We start from the raw sequence: 20,552 nt of genomic DNA, 5'->3' as shown, positions 1-20,552 counted from the left end.
TCGGCTGCGACAAGACGCCCGAGGGAGGCACAAGCTCACGCCCCCCTGGGAAGGGCCGTTCGTCATCGCCAAAGTTCTGAAGCCCGGAACATACAAGCTGGCCAACAATCAAGGCGAGATCTACGGCAACGCTTGGAACATCAAACAGCTACGTCGCTTCTACCCTTAAGATGTTTTCAAGTTGTTCATATACCTCGCACCTACGCAAAGTTTAGTTGTCAAGGAAGGGTCGGCCTAGCCTCGGCAAGGCCCGACCCTCCCTCGGGGGCTAAAAGGGGGGAGACCCCCTCTGCGTCGAATTTTTTCCTCGAAAAAGGACCTCTTTTTAGCAGGATTTCTTCCGTGCTTCTTGACTACTTTGGAAAGCGGATCCTGGAAACGACGAGGTACACGTAAGCAGCCAAGGCTGACCGAGCCGAGGGACTCCTACGCCTCCGGGATACGGATACCTCACTCGTCCCCTTCTGCGATAAGTAACTTGCGCTCGGATAAAGCGACTCCGTGGACCGAACGAGTCATCACGTTCGGAAGCTCTCCTGCCGAAGCAGTCCTTCAAGCTTTCTCGACTAAATCGGGGACAGGGCCTCATGGACGGGTGAAAGTACGCGTAAGCGGCAAGGCCGACCGAGCCGAGGGATTCCCACGCCTCTGGGATACGAATACCTCACTCGTCCCTTCCGCGAAAAGCAACTCTCGCTCACACAAACATCCCTATTACCGACAGAGTCCAGATGCTCGAAACAAGAGGAAAAAAAGACGCAGCTTCGCAAGCGCGGCGAGGGCGTGTTCTTCTGGCCTCGGCGGCCGCAGAAAGCGCACACTACAAGATGATCTGATCCTGCAGGCTCGGGTCTTCACGCCGAAGGGAGCCGTAGCACCCTCGGCATCGACGACGTCTACAGCAAAGCCCGACCCAGCCTCGGGCGGCGCCGAGGTCCAGGGGCTCCTCCAGGAATCCGGCCCGAGCAGGCGGCTCAACCGGTTACCCTTGGGGCCTCGGGCAACCGGCTTCCAAGGGCGCTAGCCCGATCCGAGGCCTCGACTGACCGACTTGGGCGTCGGCACCGCTGACGGGCGACACGGCTAGGCTCCGGCCGACCAGGTTCCCCATTCTCGAGCCAACTCCGCCTCTGTTCATACTGATATCGCTACCCCCGGCCTTGATCCACCAAAGGGCGGCCGAGGGGTCCCTTCAACTAAGCTAGAGGAGCCTCACGTAACAAGGCCGAACGGGCCGAGGGATTCCTACGCCTCCGGGATACGGATACCTCACCCGTCACCTTGACACGGGGCAACTCATGCTTGGTAAAGCGGTTCAGATAATAAAACAGGCGAGACTTAGTGCTCGGAAATAAGGAAAAAACACGGCTCCGTGCCAAACTTACATACACGTTCAGGCCTCGACAGCCACAATGAACGAACTCACTGGCATTCGAAGTGCCATTACCAACGGAACTCCGGTTCCCTCCTCCGCAGGTACGAACAACCCCCTCCGGGGGGGAAGGCCTGCGGAGTAACTGAAGAACGATGGGCGGCTCGCTGCCGCCCGTTCTAACCGCGATGGCCACCACCCCTGCCCCAGACAGCGAAGCAGCTTAGGCAGCAGCTTTAGGGGAGGTGTCACGGCGGAAGGGCTCCCCCCCACTGAGGACGAGAACCAGCCATTCAGGCAAGGAAACGGGGGCCCAGGGCCCCTAGCGCCCCGCATATCCTGGCATGGCTGGAGGAAGTCTCCGTGGGGCTCAAGGACGCCCTTCACCCCCGGGCGCAGGGGGAAGAAAGGGGCAGCCGACCCACGCGGAGGCGGCTCCCCGACTCGCCTCATCTTCCATCTTGGCCTGGATGACGAAAATCCTTGAGGCCAAGGGAGGAGTAGAGGCCGCAGCCTGGCCCGTTTTCCCCACCGTCGAACTGGAGGTCACCATCTTGGGTGACCGCCGGTGGCGGGGTATGGCCAGGCTGGATGATGAAAATCCTTGAAGTCGAACGATGGCTGAGAGGTACCAACTCCCATGGAGTTGCGTTCCTTCAACGAGGAGGCGGAAAGGCGGCGGATATCCCCCATCCGGGGGCTTGGAAGACGGGAAGACCCGGCGCTTAAGGGAGGAAGAAGACATGGTTGCCTTACGAAAGGAGCCTCCCTCCTTTTGAAGGCAACTCCCCCTACGTGCGCCCCCAAGCGCCACGGGCCGAGTCTTCTCCAACACGCTCCGAGGCCCTCCCCTGCGACTCGGGGGCTGGGTCCCGCATGTCATGCAAGCCGGCTCAGGGCAGAAGAAGCCAAACCGCCGCGCATAGTGCGCACGACCGTCCAGCGGTTACAGGCGACCCCCCATTTCCGCCCAGACCAACGGACAGAAGGGGCGAGCAGCCATGCAGGCGGCATGCAACCGCGCCAGATGGACGCGCTTCTCCAACTTCTGACACGCCAGCCTGGGGCCCAGGCCCACGCGTCGAGCAACTGGCACGCCAGTTGCTGCATGCAAGCAACCGCACCGCCACTTGTGCCACCATCGCGCCTCTTCGGTTGCGAAGCCTATGCCACGACTCGAGGCGACCCAACAGCGCCAGACTGGCGCGTCGGTCAAAGCGACCGAAAGTGGGCCGGCAGTAATAGCGGTGGCAGGCGGGCGGGCGCAGCGGTCACGTCGTCAGCCAGGCTCACGTCCCATCCTGAGGCAGCAAGAGAGCCTCCTCTCGCGGCGTGAAGACGGTGCACCCGTGACCCGTTCCTCGAACGGATCACCCGCGCGCAACGGCCGCCCCGCCAACCACTCGCCCCGTCGCATTAACTCCGCGGCGGGACACGCGGTGCTTCTGGCAGGAGGAGCGCGCGACGCTTCACCTTCGCCTTAATAACCGCGTCAGAAAAGGTACGCCACGTCGTCTGATTTCGTATCCTTTTCCGTTTTCCTCTTTCTCTATCTCTTGCAACAGGGACCGGGGAAGGGGGATACCCCGAGAGGGATCCTTCTCCGCGAAGGAACCGGGCTCCGCGCCCCCCATTACTGATCAGGGGTTCGAAGGCTGGCCCCCCGAGGGTTCAACAGCCGCCTCAGATCGCGTGGGCCCGACACCCACTACTGGTCAGGGGTTCGAAGGCCAGCCCCCCGAAGGGCTCCATGGCCGCCTCAGGCTACTCGGGCTCCGCGCCCATTACTGATCAGGGGTTCGAAGGCTGGCCCCCGAAGGGTTCACAGTCGCCTCAGACACCGAGCGAGGGATGACCAGGGGTACGTTCGATACATAACCGAGGCTCGGGCTGCGCTCCCGAGGTACCCTAGGACATATCCGAGACCAGTGGGAACGATCTTGTAACGGAATCCCGTCGGAGGGAGGCATCGAGCCCTCGGACCCCGTCGCCAGGGGACCGGGTCCGGCAAGTCACCCGCAGGTACTTTTGGGCGTGCCTCTGGGCCCCTAGCCGACCCCCAACGAACGGGGCACGGACGTCCACTCGGATTACCCGCTTGCAGCTCACCGGAGACACCATGTTCGGTGCCCATCGAGGGTAACATGGCGCACTCCCCCCCTCCTCCTTGCGGAAAGGCGACGTAGGGGCGTATGTAAAAAGCCGAGTCTGTCCCTGATCGTCCTCTCGCCCTGTGCAGAGGCTCGGGGGCTGCTCTCGCAAAAACCGGCTCCGGCCAAATCGTTGACAGCGTCAACATACCAGCCCGAGAGCTTGGGCCCCGACCGTGCACCCGGGCTACGGCCAGTTCGCATGAGGGAACGACCAGACCAGCCGAAGTATTAAGACCTCGAAGGAGTGTAACCACTCCTCCGAGGCCTCGGGGGCTACACCCGGCGGGTGCGCTCGCGCGCACCCACCGGAACGAAATGCAACCGAGAAAGGCTGGTCCCCTTGCAAAAAAGTGCGACAAAAGCCTCCAAGCGAGTGCTAACACTCCCTTCGAGGCTTGGGGGCTACTGTCGGGGACCATAATTAGGGGTACCCTCAAGACGCCTAATTCTCAGCTGGTAACCCCCATCAGCATAAAGCTGCAAAGGCCTGATGGGCACGATTAAGTCAGGGATCAGTCCACACGAGTGACTCGATCACGCTTCACCCGAGCCTAGCCTCGGCCGAAGGCAGCCGACCTCGAGAGACTTCCGTCTCGCCCGAGGCCCCCTTTTTATGGCGGACACATCACCGGCTTGCCCAAGGCCTTGGCTTCGCTCAGAAGCAACCTTGACTAAATCACCACACCGACTGACCAAATTGCAGGGGCATTTAACGCAAAGGTGGCCTGACACCTCTATCCTGACACGCGCCCCCGGCAGAGCCGAGGTGACCGCTGTCACTCCACCGCGCCACTGGCCAGTCTGACAGAAGGACAGCGCCGCCTGCGCCACTCCGACTGCAGTGCCACTCGACAGAGTGAGTCTGACAGGCAATTAGGCCTTGCCAAAGGCGCCACGGCGAACTCCGCTCCGCCCGACCCCAGGGCTCGGACTCGGGCAAAGACCCGGAAGACGGCGAACTCCGCTCCGCCCGACCCCAGGGCTCGGACTCGGGCAAAGACCCGGAAGACGGCGAACTCCGCTCCGCCCGACCCCAGGGCTCGGACTCGGGCTAGGACCCGGAAGACGGCGAACTCCGCTCCGCCCGACCCCAGGGCTCGGACTCGGGCTAAGACCCGGAAGACGGCGAACTCCGCTCCGCCCGACCCCAGGGCTCGGACTCGGGCTAAGACCCGGAAGACGGCGAACTCCGCTCCGCCCGACCCCAGGGCTCGGACTCGGGCTAAGACCCGGAAGACGACGAAACTCCGCCTCGCCCGACCCCAGGGCTCGGACTCCGCCCTGGCCTCGGCCGGACGACTTCCGCCTCGCCCGACCCCCTGGCTCGGGCTCGGCCACGGCAACTGAAGGCAAGACTCAACCTCGGCTTCGGAGGAAACCCCACGTCGCCCTGCCTAGAGCACAGACCGCCACGTCAACAGGAAACGTCATCATCATCCTACCCCGAATCGACTCGGGTCACGGAGAACAAGACCGGCGTCTCGTCCGGCCAGCTCCGCCAGAGGGGCAATGATGGCGCACCACGAGCTCTATGACGACGGCGGCCCCCAGCTCTCTTACGGCAGCAGGACAACGTCAGCAGGGACTCGACCGCTCCAACAGCTGTCCCTCCATCAGGCTCCGTCGCACCTCCGATAGCCACGACATCACGCCAGCAGGATGCCCAGATCTCTCCGGCTGCCACATCGGCATGTACCTAGGGCACTAGCTCTCCCTCCGCTAGACACGTAGCACTCTGCTACATCCCCATTGTACACCTGGATCCTCTCCTTACAACTATAAAAGGAAGGACCAGGGCCTTCTCAGAGAAGGTTGGCCGCGCGGGACCGAGGACGGGACAGGCGCTCTCTTGGGGCCGCTCGCTTCCCTCACCCGCGTGGACGCTTGTAACCCCCCTACTGCAAGCGCACCCGACCTGGGCGCGGGACGAACACGAAGGCCGCGGGACTTCCACCTCTCTCACGCTCGGCTCCGGCCGCCTCGCCTCTCCCCCCTCCGCGCTCGCCCACGCGCTCGACCCATCTAGGCTGGGGCACGCAGCACACTCACTCGTCGGCTTAGGGACCCCCTGTCTCGAAACGCCGACAGTTGGCGCGCCAGGTAGGGGCCTGCTGCGTGCTGACGAATAGCTCCCCGTCAAGCTCCAGATGGGCAGTCTCCAGCAACCTCTCCGGCCCGGGACGGTGCTTCGTTTCGGGGCTCTCGAGTTCATGTCCTTCGACGGCAGCTACGACATGATACTTCTTCCACCGCCGTGCGACCACGACAATGGCGGCCGACAACCCGCCCGCCGGCGGCGGAATCGACGACGTCTACCCCGCGTGGTGGAAAAGCAACATTCGGGCTCGCTCCGTTCTCTCCCCCGCCAACGGAGGAGGAGGCGGGGCCATCAAGGCCAGACGGGAGGCCGCGCTTCGCCGGCCGTCGAGCGAATCGACACCCCCGACGCTCCGACGGAAGGCACGCCGGACATCGACCTCGCGTTCAAGACGGAGGCAAGCGCCGTCCCCCCGCGGCACGACGACCCCGAGCAAGAAGACGACGCCGGCGCGCTCGCGGAAAGCCTGCAGGACGTCGCCCTCGAACCAGAGATGACGGCGCAACCAGTCCCCGATGTGACTACGTCGCTCCTCGTCGACCAAAAGGTAACGACTAACTCCCATCTTGCGTCATTTCGACTCGGCCTCAACCCGCCAAACGACCTCGTTTTGGCGGGCGCCCTCATTGAGGCGAGTGCAACCCCACTGAGGTTCTGTATGCGATCGCCTTGGGACCGACTGACGGACGTCTCGACCTACGGACCCTCTGGGTCCGAGGAAGATGACGACCCCAGCATCGGTTGGGATTTCTCCGGACTTGGCAACCCCAGTGCCGTGCGGGACTTCATGGCCGCATATGACTGCTGTCTGTCCGACTGTTCCGATGCAAGCCGCAGCCTTGGCGACGAGAGCTGCGGCCCAAGCCGCGAATGTTTCCACATCGAGCTAGGGAATCCCACCGAAGGCAACCATCTTGGCATGCCGGAGGATGGTGATCTCCCTAGGCCGGTGCCTCGCGCCGACATCCCACGGGAGCTAGCTGTGGTCCCCGCTCCGGCGGGGGGTTACGACCCACAACTCGAGCAAGTCCGCGAGGCGCAGGCCAGGCTCAACGAGGGAACGGGAGCGCTTGAGCCGATCCGTCGGGACGTCGGACAGGCATGGGTGGGCCAACCCCTGGCCGGAGAAATACGTCATCTGCCCCAAGGTCTCCAGCACCGCGTCACCAACGACGTCAGGATCAGGCCGCCGCCCGCATCCAGCGGGGTCGGTCAGAACCTGGCAACCGCAGCAATGCTCATCCGCGCGATGCCAGAGCCGTCAACCACCGAGGGTCGGCGGATCCAGGGAGAACTCAAGAATCTCCTGGAAGGCGCCGCGGCCCGGCGGGCCGAGAGCACTGCATCCCGAAGGCAAGGATATCCCTCGGAGCCTCATGCCGCGACTTCCCGACTCATGCGGGAAGCCTCGGTCTACACTGGGCGCACGCGCAACACCGCGCCTGCGGCCCCGGGCCACCTCGGCAACGAGCACCATCGACGCGACCGTCGGGCTCACCTCGACGAAAGGGTGCGCCGAGGCTATCACCCCAGGCGTGGGGGACGTTACGACAGCGGGGAGGATCGGAGTCCTTCGCCCGAACCACCCGGTCCGCAGGCTTTCAGTCGGGCCATTCGACGGGCGCCATTCCCGACCCGGTTCCGACCCCCGACTACTATCGTAAAGTACTCGGGGGAAACGAGACCGGAGCTGTGGCTCGCGGACTACCGCCTTGCCTGCCAACTGGGTGGAACGGACGACGACAACCTCATCATCCGCAACCTCCCCCTGTTCCTCTCCGACACTGCTCGTGCCTGGTTGGAGCACCTGCCTCCGGGGCAGATTTCCAACTGGGACGACTTGGTCCAAGCCTTCGCTGGCAATTTCCAGGGCACATACGTGCGCCCCGGGAATTCCTGGGACCTTCGAAGCTGCCGGCAACAGCCGGGAGAGTCGCTCCGGGACTACATCCGGCGATTCTCGAAGCAGCGCACCGAGCTGCCCAACATCACCGACTCGGATGTCATCGGCGCGTTCCTCGCCGGCACCACTTGCCGCGACCTGGTGAGCAAGCTGGGTCGCAAAACCCCCACCAGGGCCAGCGAGCTGATGGACATCGCCACCAAGTTCGCCTCCGGCCAGGAGGCGGTCGAGGCTATCTTCCGAAAGGACAAGCAGCCCCAGGGCCGCCCGTCGGAAGAAGCTCCCGAGACGTCTGCTCCGCGCGGCGCCAAGAAGAAAGGCAAGAAGAAGTCGCAATCGAAACGCGACGCCGCCGACGCGGACCTTGTCGCCGCCGCCGAGTATAAGAACCCTCGGAAGCCCCCCGGAGGTGCAAACCTCTTCGACAAGATGCTCAAGGAGCCGTGCCCCTACCATCAGGGGCCCGTCAAGCACACCCTCGAGGAGTGTGTTATGCTTCGGCGTCATTTCCACAGGGCCGGGCCACCCGCCGAGGGTGGCAGGGCCCGCGACGACGACAAGAACGAAGATCACCAAGCAGGAGAATTCCCCGAGGTCCGCGACTGCTTCATGATCTACGGAGGGCATGCGGCGAATGCCTCGGCTCGGCACCGCAAGCAAGAGCGCCGGGAGGTCTGCTCGTTGAAGGTGGCGGCGCCAGTCTACCTAGACTGGTCCGACAAGCCCATCACTTTCGACCGAGCCGACCACCCCGACCATGTGCCGAGCCCGGGGAAATACCCGCTCGTCGTCGACCCCGTTGTCGGCGATGTTAGGCTCACCAAGGTCCTGATGGACGGGGGCAGCTGCCTCAACATCATCTACGCCGAGACCCTCAAGCTCCTGCGCGTCGATCCGTCCACCGTCCGAGCAGGCGCTGCGCCCTTCCACGGGATCATCCCTGGGAAGCGCGTCCAGCCCCTCGGGCGACTCGACCTCCCAGTCTGCTTCGGGACACCCTCCAACTTCCGAAGGGAGACCCTGACGTTCGAAGTGGTCGGGTTCCGAGGAACCTACCACGCCGTGTTAGGGAGGCCATGCTACGCGAAGTTCATGGCCGTCCCCAACTACACCTACCTGAAGCTCAAGATGCCGGGCCCCAACGGGGTCATCACCGTCGGCCCCACGTACAAACACGCGTTCGAGTGCGACGTGGAGTGCGTGGAGTACGCCGAGGCCCTCGCCGAGTCCGAGGCCCTCATCGCCGACCTGGAGAACCTCTCCAAGGAGGTCCCAGACGTGAAGCGCCATGCCGGCAACTTCGAGCCAGCGGAGACGGTCAAGGCCGTCCCCCTCGACCCCAGCGGCGACACCACCAAGCAGATCCGGATCGGTTCCGGGCTCGACCCCAAATAGGAAGCAGTGCTCGTCGACTTTCTCCGCGCAAACGCCGACGTCTTTGTGTGGAGTCCCTCGGACATGCCCGGCATACCGAGGGATGTCGCCGAGCACTCGCTGGATATTCGGGCCGGAGCCCGACCCGTCAGACAGCCTCTGCGCCGATTCGACGAGGAGAAGCGCAGAGCGATTGGCGAAGAGATCCACAAGCTAATGGCGGCAGGGTTCATCAAAGAGGTATTCCATCCCGAATGGCTTGCCAACCCTGTGCTTGTGAGGAAGAAAGGGGGGAAATGGCGGATGTGTGTAGACTACACTGGTCTCAACAAAGCATGTCCGAAGGTTCCCTACCCTCTGCCTCGCATCGACCAAATCGTGGATTCCACTGCTGGGTGCGAAACCCTGTCCTTCCTCGATGCCTACTCGGGGTATCACCAGATCCGGATGAAAGAGTCCGACCAGCTCGCGACTTCTTTCATCACGTCGTTCGGCATGTACTGCTACGTCACCATGCCGTTCGGCCTGAGGAATGCAGGCGCGACGTACCAGCGGTGCATGAACCATGTGTTCGGCGAACACATCGGTCGCACAGTCGAGGCCTACGTCGATGACATCGTAGTCAAGACACGGAAGGCTCCCAACCTCCTCTCCGACCTTGAAGTGACATTCCGGTGTCTCAAGGCGAAAGGAGTCAAGCTTAATCCTGAGAAGTGTGTCTTCGGGGTGCCCCGAGGCATGCTCCTAGGGTTCATCGTCTCTGAGCGAGGCATCGAGGCCAACCCGGAGAAGATCGCGGCCATCACCAGCATGGGGCCCATCAAGGACTTAAAAGGGGTACAGAGGGTCATGGGATGCCTCGCGGCCCTGAGCCGCTTCATCTCACGCCTCGGCGAAAGAGGTCTGCCCCTGTACCGCCTTTTAAGGAAGGCCGAGTGTTTCGTTTGGACCCCTGAGGCCGAGGAAGCCCTCGGCAACCTAAAGGCGCTCCTTACAAAGGCGCCAGTCTTGGTGCCGCCGGCGGACGGAGAAACCCTCTTGGTCTACGTCGCCGCGACCACTCAGGTGGTTAGCGCCGCGATTGTGGTCGAAAGGCAGGAGGAAGGGCATACATTGCCCGTTCAGAGGCCGGTTTACTTCATCAGCGAAGTGCTGTCCAAGACTAAGATCCGCTACCCACAAGTTCAAAAGCTGCTGTATGCTGTGATCCTGACGAGGCGGAAGTTACGACACTACTTCGAGTCCCATCCGGTGACTGTGGTGTCATCCTTCCCCCTGGGGGAGATCATCCAGTGCCGAGAGGCCTCGGGCAGGATCGCAAAGTGGGCAGTGGAGATCATGGGCGAAACGATCTCGTTCGCCCCTCGGAAGGCCATCAAGTCCCAAGTGTTGGCGGATTTCGTGGCTGAATGGGTCGATACCCAACTACCAACGACTCCGATCCAACCGGAGCTCTGGACCATGTTTTTCGACGGGTCGCTGATGAAGACGGGGGCCGGTGCGGGCCTGCTCTTCATCTCGCCCCTCGGAAAGCACTTGCGCTACGTGCTGCGCCTCCACTTCCCGGCGTCCAACAATGTGGCCGAGTACGAAGCCCTGGTCAACGGATTGCGGATCGCCATCGAGCTAGGGGTCAGACGCCTCGACGCACGCGGTGATTCGCAGCTCGTCATCGACCAAGTCATGAAGAACTCCCACTGCCGCGACCCGAAGATGGAGGCCTACTGCGACGAGGTTCGGCGCCTGGAAGACAAGTTCTTCGGGCTCGAGCTCAACCACATCGCTCGGCGCTACAACGAAACCGCAGACGAGCTGGCGAAGATAGCCTCGGGGCGAACGACAGTCCCCCCGGACGTCTTCTCCCGGGATCTGCATCAACCCTCCGTCAAGCTCGACGACGCGCCCGAGCCCGAGGTATCCTCGGCTCAGCCCGAGGTACCCTCGGCTCAGCCCGAGGCACCCTCGGCCAAGCCCGAGGTACTCTCGGCCCCCGAGGGCGGGGTATTGAACGTCGAGGAAGGGCAGAGCGGGGCCACGCCAGACCAGGATTGGCAGGCCCCGTACCTGCAATATCTCCGTCGAGGAGAGCTACCCCTCGACAAAGTCGAGGCTCGGCGGGTAGCGCGACGCGCCAAGTCATTCGTCTTGCTGGGCGACGAAGAGGAGCTCTACCATCGCAGCCCCTCGGGCATCCTCCAGCGATGCATCTCCATCGCCGAAGGTCGGGAACTGCTGCAAGAAGTACACTCGGGGGCTTGCGGCCACCACGCAGCACCCCGAGCCCTTGTTGGAAATGCTTTCCGGCAAGGCTTCTACTGGCCAACGGCGGTGGCTGACGCCACTAGAGTTGTCCGCACCTGCGAAGGGTGCCAATTCTATGCGAAGCGGACACACCTGCCCGCTCAGGCTCTGCAGACAATACCCATCACCTGGCCCTTCGCTGTATGGGGTCTGGACCTCGTCGGTCCCTTGCAAAAGGCGCCCGGGGGCTACACGCACCTGCTGGTCGCCATCGACAAATTCTCCAAGTGGGTCGAGGTCCGACCTCTGAACAGCATCAGGTCCGAGCAGGCAGTGGCATTCTTCACCAACATCATCCATCGCTTCGGGGTCCCGAACTCCATCATCACCGACAATGGCACCCAGTTCACCGGCAAAAAATTCTTGGATTTTTGCGAGGATCACCATATCCGGGTGGACTGGGCCGCCGTGGCTCATCCCATGTCGAATGGGCAAGTAGAGCGTGCCAACGACATGATTCTACAAGGGCTCAAGCCTCGGATCTACAACGACCTCAACCAGTTCGGCAGGCGATGGATGAAGGAACTCCCCTCGGTGGTCTGGAGCCTAAGGACGACGCCGAGTCGTGCCACGGGCTTCACGCCGTTTTTCCTGGTCTATGGGGCTGAAGCTATCCTGCCCACTGACCTGGAATACGGCTCCCCAAGGGCGAGGGCCTACACCGAGCAAAGCAACCAAGCCAGCCGAGAGGAATCGCTGGACCAGTTGGAGGAAGCTCGGGACAGGGCCTTACTACACTCGGCGCGGTACCAACAGTCCCTGCGACGTTACCACGCCCGAGGGGTCCGGTCCCGAGAACTCCAGGTGGGCGACCTGGTGCTTCGGCTGCGACAAGACGCCCGAGGGAGGCACAAGCTCACGCCCCCCTGGGAAGGGCCGTTCGTCATCGCCAAAGTTCTGAAGCCCGGAACATACAAGCTGGCCAACAATCAAGGCGAGATCTACGGCAACGCTTGGAACATCAAACAGCTACGTCGCTTCTACCCTTAAGATGTTTTCAAGTTGTTCATATACCTCGCACCTACGCAAAGTTTAGTTGTCAAGGAAGGGTCGGCCTAGCCTCGGCAAGGCCCGACCCTCCCTCGGGGGCTAAAAGGGGGGAGACCCCCTCTGCGTCGAATTTTTTCCTCGAAAAAGGACCTCTTTTTAGCAGGATTTCTTCCGTGCTTCTTGACTACTTTGGAAAGCGGATCCTGGAAACGACGAGGTACACGTAAGCAGCCAAGGCTGACCGAGCCGAGGGACTCCTACGCCTCCGGGATACGGATACCTCACTCGTCCCCTTCTGCGATAAGTAACTTGCGCTCGGATAAAGCGACTCCGTGGACCGAACGAGTCATCACGTTCGGAAGCTCTCCTGCCGAAGCAGTCCTTCAAGCTTTCTCGACTAAATCGGGGACAGGGCCTCATGGACGGGTGAAAGTACGCGTAAGCGGCAAGGCCGACCGAGCCGAGGGATTCCCACGCCTCTGGGATACGAATACCTCACTCGTCCCTTCCGCGAAAAGCAACTCTCGCTCACACAAACATCCCTATTACCGACAGAGTCCAGATGCTCGAAACAAGAGGAAAAAAAGACGCAGCTTCGCAAGCGCGGCGAGGGCGTGTTCTTCTGGCCTCGGCGGCCGCAGAAAGCGCACACTACAAGATGATCTGATCCTGCAGGCTCGGGTCTTCACGCCGAAGGGAGCCGTAGCACCCTCGGCATCGACGACGTCTACAGCAAAGCCCGACCCAGCCTCGGGCGGCGCCGAGGTCCAGGGGCTCCTCCAGGAATCCGGCCCGAGCAGGCGGCTCAACCGGTTACCCTTGGGGCCTCGGGCAACCGGCTTCCAAGGGCGCTAGCCCGATCCGAGGCCTCGACTGACCGACTTGGGCGTCGGCACCGCTGACGGGCGACACGGCTAGGCTCCGGCCGACCAGGTTCCCCATTCTCGAGCCAACTCCGCCTCTGTTCATACTGATATCGCTACCCCCGGCCTTGATCCACCAAAGGGCGGCCGAGGGGTCCCTTCAACTAAGCTAGAGGAGCCTCACGTAACAAGGCCGAACGGGCCGAGGGATTCCTACGCCTCCGGGATACGGATACCTCACCCGTCACCTTGACACGGGGCAACTCATGCTTGGTAAAGCGGTTCAGATAATAAAACAGGCGAGACTTAGTGCTCGGAAATAAGGAAAAAACACGGCTCCGTGCCAAACTTACATACACGTTCAGGCCTCGACAGCCACAATGAACGAACTCACTGGCATTCGAAGTGCCATTACCAACGGAACTCCGGTTCCCTCCTCCGCAGGTACGAACAACCCCCTCCGGGGGGGAAGGCCTGCGGAGTAACTGAAGAACGATGGGCGGCTCGCTGCCGCCCGTTCTAACCGCGATGGCCACCACCCCTGCCCCAGACAGCGAAGCAGCTTAGGCAGCAGCTTTAGGGGAGGTGTCACGGCGGAAGGGCTCCCCCCCACTGAGGACGAGAACCAGCCATTCAGGCAAGGAAACGGGGGCCCAGGGCCCCTAGCGCCCCGCATATCCTGGCATGGCTGGAGGAAGTCTCCGTGGGGCTCAAGGACGCCCTTCACCCCCGGGCGCAGGGGGAAGAAAGGGGCAGCCGACCCACGCGGAGGCGGCTCCCCGACTCGCCTCATCTTCCATCTTGGCCTGGATGACGAAAATCCTTGAGGCCAAGGGAGGAGTAGAGGCCGCAGCCTGGCCCGTTTTCCCCACCGTCGAACTGGAGGTCACCATCTTGGGTGACCGCCGGTGGCGGGGTATGGCCAGGCTGGATGATGAAAATCCTTGAAGCCGAACGATGGCTGAGAGGTACCAACTCCCATGGAGTTGCGTTCCTTCAACGAGGAGGCGGAAAGGCGGCGGATATCCCCCATCCGGGGGCTTGGAAGACGGGAAGACCCGGCGCTTAAGGGAGGAAGAAGACATGGTTGCCTTACGAAAGGAGCCTCCCTCCTTTTGAAGGCAACTCCCCCTACGTGCGCCCCCAAGCGCCACGGGCCGAGTCTTCTCCAACACGCTCCGAGGCCCTCCCCTGCGACTCGGGGGCTGGGTCCCGCATGTCATGCAAGCCGGCTCAGGGCAGAAGAAGCCAAACCGCCGCGCATAGTGCGCACGACCGTCCAGCGGTTACAGGCGACCCCCCATTTCCGCCCAGACCAACGGACAGAAGGGGCGAGCAGCCATGCAGGCGGCATGCAACCGCGCCAGATGGACGCGCTTCTCCAACTTCTGACACGCCAGCCTGGGGCCCAGGCCCACGCGTCGAGCAACTGGCACGCCAGTTGCTGCATGCAAGCAACCGCACCGCCACTTGTGCCACCATCGCGCCTCTTCGGTTGCGAAGCCTATGCCACGACTCGAGGCGACCCAACAGCGCCAGACTGGCGCGTCGGTCAAAGCGACCGAAAGTGGGCCGGCAGTAATAGCGGTGGCAGGCGGGCGGGCGCAGCGGTCACGTCGTCAGCCAGGCTCACGTCCCATCCTGAGGCAGCAAGAGAGCCTCCTCTCGCGGCGTGAAGACGGTGCACCCGTGACCCGTTCCTCGAACGGATCACCCGCGCGCAACGGCCGCCCCGCCAACCACTCGCCCCGTCGCATTAACTCCGCGGCGGGACACGCGGTGCTTCTGGCAGGAGGAGCGCGCGACGCTTCACCTTCGCCTTAATAACCGCGTCAGAAAAGGTACGCCACGTCGTCTGATTTCGTATCCTTTTCCGTTTTCCTCTTTCTCTATCTCTTGCAACAGGGACCGGGGAAGGGGGATACCCCGAGAGGGATCCTTCTCCGCGAAGGAACCGGGCTCCGCGCCCCCCATTACTGATCAGGGGTTCGAAGGCTGGCCCCCCGAGGGTTCAACAGCCGCCTCAGATCGCGTGGGCCCGACACCCACTACTGGTCAGGGGTTCGAAGGCCAGCCCCCCGAAGGGCTCCATGGCCGCCTCAGGCTACTCGGGCTCCGCGCCCATTACTGATCAGGGGTTCGAAGGCTGGCCCCCGAAGGGTTCACAGTCGCCTCAGACACCGAGCGAGGGATGACCAGGGGTACGTTCGATACATAACCGAGGCTCGGGCTGCGCTCCCGAGGTACCCTAGGACATATCCGAGACCAGTGGGAACGATCTTGTAACGGAATCCCGTCGGAGGGAGGCATCGAGCCCTCGGACCCCGTCGCCAGGGGACCGGGTCCGGCAAGTCACCCGCAGGTACTTTTGGGCGTGCCTCTGGGCCCCTAGCCGACCCCCAACGAACGGGGCACGGACGTCCACTCGGATTACCCGCTTGCAGCTCACCGGAGACACCATGTTCGGTGCCCATCGAGGGTAACATGGCGCACTCCCCCCCTCCTCCTTGCGGAAAGGCGACGTAGGGGCGTATGTAAAAAGCCGAGTCTGTCCCTGATCGTCCTCTCGCCCTGTGCAGAGGCTCGGGGGCTGCTCTCGCAAAAACCGGCTCCGGCCAAATCGTTGACAGCGTCAACATACCAGCCCGAGAGCTTGGGCCCCGACCGTGCACCCGGGCTACGGCCAGTTCGCATGAGGGAACGACCAGACCAGCCGAAGTATTAAGACCTCGAAGGAGTGTAACCACTCCTCCGAGGCCTCGGGGGCTACACCCGGCGGGTGCGCTCGCGCGCACCCACCGGAACGAAATGCAACCGAGAAAGGCTGGTCCCCTTGCAAAAAAGTGCGACAAAAGCCTCCAAGCGAGTGCTAACACTCCCTTCGAGGCTTGGGGGCTACTGTCGGGGACCATAATTAGGGGTACCCTCAAGACGCCTAATTCTCAGCTGGTAACCCCCATCAGCATAAAGCTGCAAAGGCCTGATGGGCACGATTAAGTCAGGGATCAGTCCACACGAGTGACTCGATCACGCTTCACCCGAGCCTAGCCTCGGCCGAAGGCAGCCGACCTCGAGAGACTTCCGTCTCGCCCGAGGCCCCCTTTTTATGGCGGACACATCACCGGCTTGCCCAAGGCCTTGGCTTCGCTCAGAAGCAACCTTGACTAAATCACCACACCGACTGACCAAATTGCAGGGGCATTTAACGCAAAGGTGGCCTGACACCTCTATCCTGACACGCGCCCCCGGTAGAGCCGAGGTGACCGCTGTCACTCCACCGCGCCACTGGCCAGTCTGACAGAAGGACAGCGCCGCCTGCGCCACTCCGACTGCAGTGCCACTCGACAGAGTGAGTCTGACAGGCAATTAGGCCTTGCCAAAGGCGCCACGGCGAACTCCGCTCCGCCCGACCCCAGGGCTCGGACTCGGGCAAAGACCCGGAAGACGGCGAACTCCGCTCCGCCCGACCCCAGGGCTCGGACTCGGGCAAAGACCCGGAAGACGGCGAACTCCGCTCCGCCCGACCCCAGGGCTCGGACTCGGGCTAGGACCCGGAAGACGGCGAACTCCGCTCCGCCCGACCCCAGGGCTCGGACTCGGGCTAAGACCCGGAAGACGGCGAACTCCGCTCCGCCCGACCCCAGGGCTCGGACTCGGGCTAAGACCCGGAAGACGGCGAACTCCGCTCCGCCCGACCCCAGGGCTCGGACTCGGGCTAAGACCCGGAAGACGACGAAACTCCGCCTCGCCCGACCCCAGGGCTCGGACTCCGCCCTGGCCTCGGCCGGACGACTTCCGCCTCGCCCGACCCCCTGGCTCGGGCTCGGCCACGGCAACTGAAGGCAAGACTCAACCTCGGCTTCGGAGGAAACCCCACGTCGCCCTGCCTAGAGCACAGACCGCCACGTCAACAGGAAACGTCATCATCATCCTACCCCGAATCGACTCGGGTCACGGAGAACAAGACCGGCGTCTCGTCCGGCCAGCTCCGCCAGAGGGGCAATGATGGCGCACCACGAGCTCTATGACGACGGCGGCCCCCAGCTCTCTTACGGCAGCAGGACAACGTCAGCAGGGACTCGACCGCTCCAACAGCTGTCCCTCCATCAGGCTCCGTCGCACCTCCGATAGCCACGACATCACGCCAGCAGGATGCCCAGATCTCTCCGGCTGCCACATCGGCATGTACCTAGGGCACTAGCTCTCCCTCCGCTAGACACGTAGCACTCTGCTACATCCCCATTGTACACCTGGATCCTCTCCTTACAACTATAAAAGGAAGGACCAGGGCCTTCTCAGAGAAGGTTGGCCGCGCGGGACCGAGGACGGGACAGGCGCTCTCTTGGGGCCGCTCGCTTCCCTCACCCGCGTGGACGCTTGTAACCCCCCTACTGCAAGCGCACCCGACCTGGGCGCGGGACGAACACGAAGGCCGCGGGACTTCCACCTCTCTCACGCTCGGCTCCGGCCGCCTCGCCTCTCCCCCCTCCGCGCTCGCCCACGCGCTCGACCCATCTGGGCTGGGGCACGCAGCACACTCACTCGTCGGCTTAGGGACCCCCCTGTCTCGAAACGCCGACAGCACTGGACATCCTTCCTCCGCACAAAGTACCCGAAAAACGCCACTTAAAACAAATAAAAGGTAATTTAACACGAGAACGGTCACCCATTTTTACTATGGTTTGGTGTTCGAAAAACAAACAAAAATAAAACCAAAAAAAAAGGAATGCAACACGAGGACTTCCCAGGAGGTCACCCATCCTAGTACTACTCTCGCCCAAGCACGCTTAACTTCGGAGTTCTGATGGGATCCGGTGCTTTAGTGCTGGTATGATCGCATCCGTCATATCCTGCGTCCTCCTTCCTCTTATGCCCACACCTCCGTGCTCGGCTCGCCCACGGCACTGGACATCCTTCCTCCGCACAAAGTACTCGAAAAACGCCCCTTAAAACAAAGAAAAGGTAATTTAACACGAGAACGGTCACCCATTTTTACTATGGTTTGGTGTTCGAAAAACAAACAAAAATAAAACCAAAAAAAAGGAATGCAACACGAGGACTTCCCAGGAGGTCACCCATCCTAGTACTACTCTCGCCCAAGCACGCTTAACTTCGGAGTTCTGATGGGATCCGGTGCTTTAGTGCTGGTATGATCGCATCCGTCATATCCTGCGTCCTCCTTCCTCTTATGCCCACACCTCCGTGCTCGGCTCACCCACGACACTGGACATCCTTCCTCCGCACAAAGTACCCGAAAAACGCCCCTTAAAACAAATAAAAGGTAATTTAACACGAGAACGGTCACCCATTTTTACTATGGTTTGGTGTTCGAAAAACAAACAAAAATAAAACCAAAAAAAAGGAATGCAACACGAAGACTTCCCAGGAGGTCACCCATCCTAGTACTACTCTCGCCCAAGCACGCTTAACTTCGGAGTTCTGATGGGATCCGGTGCTTTAGTGCTGGTATGATCGCATCCGTCATATCCTGCGTCCTCCTTCCTCTTATGCCCACACCTCCGTGCTCGGCTCGCCCACGGCACTGGACATCCTTCCTCCGCACAAAGTACCCGAAAAACGCCCCTTAAAACAAATAAAAGGTAATTTAACACGAGAACGGTCACCCATTTTTACTATGGTTTGGTGTTCGAAAAACAAACAAAAATAAAACCAAAAAAAAGGAATGCAACACGAGGACTTCCCAGGAGGTCACCCATCCTAGTACTACTCTCGCCCAAGCACGCTTAACTTCGGAGTTCTGATGGGATCCGGTGCTTTAGTGCTGGTATGATCGCATCCGTCATATCCTGCGTCCTCCTTCCTCTTATGCCCACACCTCCGTGCTCGGCTCGCCCACGGCACTGGACATCCTTCCTCCGCACAAAGTACCCGAAAAACGCCACTTAAAACAAATAAAAGGTAATTTAACACGAGAACGGTCACCCATTTTTACTATGGTTTGGTGTTCGAAAAACAAACAAAAATAAAACCAAAAAAAAAGGAATGCAACACGATGTCACACCCGGCTTTAAGGAACAAGCCAGGTGCATCTCATACATGCGCCAAGAAGACAACACATATAATAACAGAGTGTATAGAGATAAATGTCATAAATCATCAGAGTATTTATTACATAGCGGAAGACTTATTACAAAGTAAAAGTGTAAACATAAAACGAACTAAGGATCGTCGGCGCCAATGTCGACTGGAAACGCCACCTAGATCAGATCATACTCCTCGCCTTGTGGCTCCTCCTGAACCACCTGCTCTTCTCCTGTGGGGGGGTGTGAGACAGCAAGGGTGAGCTCACACATGATCATCGCTCAACAAGTTGTGGGGAATAATGTGACATGAACTCACCAAAGGTGGGAGCTCATGGAGTGTAAGGCTTATCAAAGAGAATGGTTAAAGCTGAGCATTGCTTTTAAGTAGTTGGTCAAAATTTTATTAGCAATTACTAAGTGTAAGTAAATACCAAACCTTAAATAAAGTAATAGAACAAAATTAATAATAAACCCATGCAATGCAAATGACAAAATTGAATTTAAGTTCCATAATTTAAACATCAGAGAGTCCTGAGCTGCTCATGACCGTGAGCTCGGCTAGTATACCAGTTTTACACTCTGCAGAGGTTGTACCCTTTACCCACAAGTCATGTTACCCATCTGCCAAGGGGTCGCGAATCCCATACACCTCTACCTAGGAAGCGCGGCAGGGCAACACTACGAGGCCTTTACAAAGTTCCACTAGCTTCCGAAAACCCGCTACAGTTTATGGGAAGATCCAGTACAGGGTTCCTGGCTGACCGCCATCGCAGCAAAATCAACCAGGGACCTCCCCGCACTGACCTCTCCCCTACTGCCCTTGCCCCTTTCGGGTAAGGTAGTCTTCCACTAGCTTTCCTAGTTAATCAGCCAAGGGCGTCCCATTAAACCCTTGTGGTGGCACGTGGTTCTCAAGTTAAGCTCTATGTTCCAATTAACATTAATGATAACAACATGAACATAAACAGAATAACAACAAGAATTGGAACATAGAGGTGATAAATGATTATCCCAAAACCATATAAAGCAATAGCAAACTACCCAAGTGATTCAGGGGTAAACAAGGTAATGAGATAAACAATCTAGGGTGACCTATTGGGTCCCATCAAAATTAACCTATGCATGGATAAGTGATATTAAAGAACATTATTGGGTAAAAAGTGGTCAAGGGCACAACTTGCCTTCAATGAGCTCCTGCTCAGCTACTTCAACCTGCTGCTCACCAGGATTCCTCAGCAACGGGTTCTTCTACTCGCCACAATACAAACAAGCACAAGATATAGGGAAAATTAACATTACACCAAACATATAAACAAAATACACAGTAATAATCTACACCTTAAAATAAAATTCTAGGAACAAGAATCATAATTTTTGGAGTTATAGAATTTAAGTTATGCATTTTCAAAGATTTTATGTGCTTTAAATAGGATTAAGTGATAAATAAATTTCTT

General features: G+C 60.2%; 4 non-coding genes across 4 annotated transcripts; all 4 read right to left on the bottom strand.

The window, feature by feature from the left end:
* Positions 1 to 17,777: 17,777 nt before the first annotated feature.
* On the bottom strand, positions 17,778 to 17,896 carry LOC118475128 (5S ribosomal RNA). The gene has a single exon (XR_004854614.1). It is a non-coding gene; the product is annotated as a 5S ribosomal RNA (ribosomal RNA).
* Positions 17,897 to 18,096: 200 nt separating this feature from the next.
* Positions 18,097 to 18,215, bottom strand: LOC118475119 (5S ribosomal RNA). The gene has a single exon (XR_004854602.1). It is a non-coding gene; the product is annotated as a 5S ribosomal RNA (ribosomal RNA).
* A 200-nt stretch (positions 18,216 to 18,415) lies between these two features.
* LOC118475345 (5S ribosomal RNA) lies at positions 18,416 to 18,534 on the bottom strand. The gene has a single exon (XR_004854841.1). It is a non-coding gene; the product is annotated as a 5S ribosomal RNA (ribosomal RNA).
* Positions 18,535 to 18,734: 200 nt separating this feature from the next.
* Positions 18,735 to 18,853, bottom strand: LOC118475397 (5S ribosomal RNA). The gene has a single exon (XR_004854898.1). It is a non-coding gene; the product is annotated as a 5S ribosomal RNA (ribosomal RNA).
* Positions 18,854 to 20,552: the final 1,699 nt, after the last annotated feature.

Source organism: Zea mays, unplaced genomic scaffold (assembly GCF_902167145.1).
Source record: "Zea mays cultivar B73 unplaced genomic scaffold, Zm-B73-REFERENCE-NAM-5.0 scaffold_43, whole genome shotgun sequence".
NCBI classification, from domain to species: Eukaryota; Viridiplantae; Streptophyta; class Magnoliopsida; order Poales; family Poaceae; genus Zea; species Zea mays.
Note: the sequence above shows the minus strand (reverse complement) of the source record. Positions and strands in the feature narration are given on the sequence as shown.